Raw genomic sequence first — 5,053 nt, 5'->3', positions numbered from 1 at the left:
TTGAGAGTTCACCTTCTTCCTGCCACTGTCCTGGCTGTCACAGATTCCAACCGAAGAAGTTAACAAAAAAGTAACACAAGCCCAAACCAGTTAAGTGTAAGAAAAAGCAAAGATAAGTAGAAGTGAATACAATATAAAACAAGCATACAGGACAGAGGACTGACGAAGACAAAGTGGACTGACTGTCAGCATGATTGATCAAGGAGGAGCCCCCACTGATGTAGAAGGATGGAAAAGTTGTGATTAGATGTGATGTAGGGATTCAAAACATGCCAAGATAATATCATGAATAATTTTAGGCTAATAAATTTTGAAATAGATGAAATGGACAAATTTCTAGAAAAAATAGTATGATTTCAATTCAAATCTCAAAAGATATAGCCCTATAAACAAGGGGCCACCTCCTACAAGAATCCAGGAGCCAATTATTAAGCATTAAGGAATTTTGTGAGTAAATTATTAACTGATGATAGCTTTGTATCAGCCACGTTGAGAGTGTTTACACTATAGAAATCACTGAACACTACAGTAGGTACAGAATTTAAATTATTGTTAAAAATCTACCAAAAATAAAAACCACAGGCTCCAATAATTTAACCATCAAACACTATTAAATATTCATGAACAATTTCCAGTCTTCAAACTCTTTCAGGAAATAGGTAAACAGAATAATTTAGTGAGTTTCATATAACCTTTTGATGTCCAAACTGATAAGCATGAATAAGAAAAGTCACAGGACAATCTTTCTCTTTATTATAGAAACAGCTAGCAAAGCAACTCTAATAGTGTACAAACAAATAATAAAATGGATTCTTCCCCAGAAATGCAAGGATGGCTTAATGTTAGATAATCCTTTATTGTAGTTCTCCACCTTAAGAAATTTGTGAGGAAAATGTCATCTCAATAAATTAAAAAAAAAACACCTTTGGTGAACATCAATAATATTCATAATTTTTAACAGAAATAGGCTCATAGACACAAATGAGAGACTGGTGGGTACCATGGGGGAGGGGTTAGGGTGGGCGCATGAAATAGGTGAAGGGGATGAAGAGGCACCAAATCTCAATTATAATAGAAATTAGTCACAGGGATGAAAGGACAGCATACAGAATATAATCAATAATACTATAATATCTTTCTATGCTGACAGATAACTACACTTACTGAGGTGAGAATTTAATAGTGTAGGTAACTGTCAAATCCTATGTTGTATACTTAAAACCAATATAATATTGTTTATCAACTACAATTCAATAAAAATAAGTAAATAAATAATTTTTAAAAATACATTCAAAAATTTTTTACAAAAGAAAAAGTCCTAACACCAAGAATAGAAAAAATTTCTTTAACCTAATAAACCTAAAAATAACAATAAAAAGTAGCCCTTCCCTTCCAGAAATAAGAGCCAATGTGGTAATACCTTGAAATTATTTCTTACAAAATTAGGAACAGCTCAAGGGTGATCAATTGTCCTCACCATTCCTATGCACCACAGTACGGGAGACCCTAGCTTAAGGAATGGGAAAGAAGCCACATGTGTGAAATGACAAGGCTTGTTGCATTGTGGGAGAAGGTAGCTGGTGCCATTCTCAGGGAGGAAGTTCAAAACAAATATCATAAGGAGGCAAGGAGAAGTCAAGGGGGCGACCCAAGAAGCTCAGAATATGGTTTCCTTCCTGCTCTCCTGGAATAATCTGGCTGACAGGGGACACCCTCGCCACCAGGAATTATTAGAGTCGCAGGATGTCCCCCCCATGCCGGGACTGCAGGCTCTGGGGACATGGCAAGCAGGGCCACCCACTGCCACCCAGCATGGCTGCTGGCTCCAGATTCCAGTACCATCCCGTGAAATTTTAAAAACAATAAACACAAAAACACCTGGTCATTCACCGGACACTTTTTAAATTCTCACTGCCCAGACCATACCCTACACTTAAATCAGTCTTGGATTCACACCAGGAATCAGTTTTGGGGGCTTTGTTTTCTAAGCCCCAGGTTATTCCAGTGTGCACACAGGTTGCAGCCTTTCCCCACAGTGTGCCTGTGGGCCAGCAGCACTGCAGCCCCAGGGCGCTCTCCCTAGACCTGCGGAGCTCTGACCACACTCAGCCCCACTGAATCAGAATGTATGTTTCAGTGAGATTTCTATGCCCACTTAAGCCTGAAAAGGTTCAGTTTAGAGAAACAGAGCATAGGTAAGAAGCACCCAGGGCAGAGATGTTTCCTGGAGAGGCAGGTTGAGCTGGGTTACACAGGCCTGAGAGGAGCACAGAGTTCCCCATTCCCACCATCTTCCCACTGCTACCAAACTGAGCTTCTAACCTCAGATCTTGTTCTGCTCTCTTCTGGCCTCCAGTGTAAAGTGCAAACCCCTGGTGGTGGGGTCTGCCCACCACTGCTCTTCCATCCCCAGCATTCTGTCCTGCCTTATCGGCTCACAGGCCCTGGATGCAAGCATGCCTCCTGCTCCTTCTGCCTAGAATCCTCCCCACTCCCAGCCTCTGGCCCACCTCCCCCTTTGGCCTACCTAAAGAACTCTCTCTACCAGAATCAGCTAAAATGTCTACTTCTCCATGAAACCCTCTAGAAAAATCAAGCATTTCCTCTTCCAGTTTCCCATAGCTTTTCCTACAACAGTTCTAATACAGCCATGATTACAGAGTAGGAATTAATTGTTGACATGTCTTTCTTGCTTTGTGCTCGTAGGGCAGGGAACATGTTCTCTTGGTCACTGCCTCTGGCCTATCACATCCACTCTGTAGATCAAGAAATCATGAATTTTGCAAGGGGCATTGGCCAGGGCTCCAATTTAGATCACTATTCCTCCCCACAGTTTCATCACCAGCTCATGAGTTTCCCCTTTAGGAATCATAATCAATGAAGCATATACTGGAAACGTTTAATAAATGCTGCCTTGAGAGTACAAAGATGAAGGCATACACACTGTATTTTCAGAAAATGTGTCTACAACACTTGGTCATTCTGTGCTCCATTCCCACCCAGCAAGCACTTTGTGTGAAGGCAGGGTGATAGCACTCTGTACATTTTCAGCAAAGCTATCAAAAGTAAAGAATTAGATTAAAACATTTATAAACCACACCCCCTGAGTGATACTCTAAATACAGGTAGTTCTTGTTATTCATGGTAGTTATGCTGTATACAAATTACAAATGATTGCTTCCAGGGAAAATACAGTAAGGTTCCTACAAGCCTCTGATCACATGATCTTCATCAGTTTATCAATATATAACCTTGTTTCATGTGTGTTTCTGCTTAAAGACACCTTATTTAATAAATATTGTTGATTTATTAACACTGAACTCATGGCCAGCAGCACTGTGACACACTCCTGAGGTGGGTTATCTAACACACATGTTTTCTCTGTAAGGCACAGCACAGGTTTCTCTGGCTTAGGAACAACAGACAGCTCATCAGCATTAGGCTTGGGGGAGTCACCAATAAAAGGCACAAACATGTAAACACGCCTGTGCTAAAGGGGCTGCGAAAAGCCCCGTTGTTCACAGCAGGAGAGGGAAGTCGGTCTACAGGAGGCAGGGTGGCCCTTTGCTCATCAGCTGGGGTCACACATGTCATGCCAGTCAAATTTTTCACCATTTCACACATGTCCACAAATAAATGACTGCAAAGGCACTGTGAGTCTTGACTTGGGGCTACAAATAATTTGTAGCAAATGCTCATAGTCATAAATGTAGAATCTGCAGACAACGAGTGCTGCCTGTATGTAATAAGTGGTAGAGTTGGAGCACCAAGAAATCAGAAGCAATGCCATATATTGTTCAGGGCTCAGGGCCCCTGACATGCCAGGAGAAATCCACAGGAGCCTGCGGTAAGCCCAGAGGAGTTGCTGGGCGGGGATGGCAGGGGACAACAGCTAATTACCAACTTCTTATGGAAGAATTGCAGTATCTTATTAATCAGATTGGCTCTATTGGCCTTGACATACTAGTCAAGGTAATACAGGCAGAGAAATCCCAGATTCTTCCCATTACTCATTATTTTGTAAGTCTATCTGACCCACTTATGTTGGAAATTTTATGACCCTTGCTTCAAACAAAAAATTAATTGTATCTTAAGAAAAAGGAAAATTGATAAACAATTTTAATAGCAGTCTGTTGGCAAATCGATAGTATTTCATGTGGCACCACCCTCAGTCTCTGTGGACAGGAACTGAGCCTGCTCTGCAAGAAACCTTGGTGCTGTCCGAGTTTGCAAAACTCCAGCTCCTTGTAGCATCGCACAAGTGCAGAGGGAAGCACTGGAGCGTGTTGGTGTGCTGCAGTGATGTGATGATGAGGTGGAAGGAGCTACAGCTGGGCTCTGGCTCAGTGCCCGTCAAGGCACCATCTGGGCTGAAGCTGGGCTTCACAGACATACTGCGCATACAAATCACCTGGGAATTTTGTGGACGTGCAGACACTAGTTTAACAGGTCAGAGTAGGGCCCAACTTGCCTTTCCAGCCAGTTCCCAGAGATGTTGAAGCTGCTGGTGAGTGGACCACACCATGGTTCCCAGTCACACCTGAACCTGCTCAGGATGGTGGAGAGGCAGGTGAAGCATAGATTGCCACGGCACCCAACTCCACCCTCAGAGTTTCAAACTCAGTAGCCCTGACTTAAAGCCTAAGAATTTACCTTTTAAACAGTTCCCAAGTGACAATAATGTGCTCATCTGGGGTTCACACTTTCAATAGTGGTTTAGACTCAGCTAGTCAAACTCTTAGAACCTGGTGTCCTCCAGCTCCTGTACTGACGTAGTGATGACAGCCTTTCATCATGCTGGCAAAGAACTTCAGATTCCCATTAAAGGTACCGCTCCAATGATTCCCAAGGTCAGGGGCCACATCTTATATTCACTTGATATAATGTGGTATAGTAAGGACAAATGAAGACAATCTGGATTTACGGCAATTAAATGATGAGTTTGGCTGTCTGATAGGAACTTTTTCCGTCCAAAATGCTTTGGGCCAACTCATACAAAGCTAATCACTGGCTGCTAGCTCTTACTCTCAATTCATTTTCACAAATTCTAAAT

The sequence above is a fragment of the Manis pentadactyla genome, chromosome 14 (assembly GCF_030020395.1).
Source record: "Manis pentadactyla isolate mManPen7 chromosome 14, mManPen7.hap1, whole genome shotgun sequence".
Taxonomy (NCBI): domain Eukaryota; kingdom Metazoa; phylum Chordata; class Mammalia; order Pholidota; family Manidae; genus Manis; species Manis pentadactyla.
The sequence above is the reverse complement of the archived record's forward strand: the minus strand, read 5'-3'. Positions refer to the sequence as shown.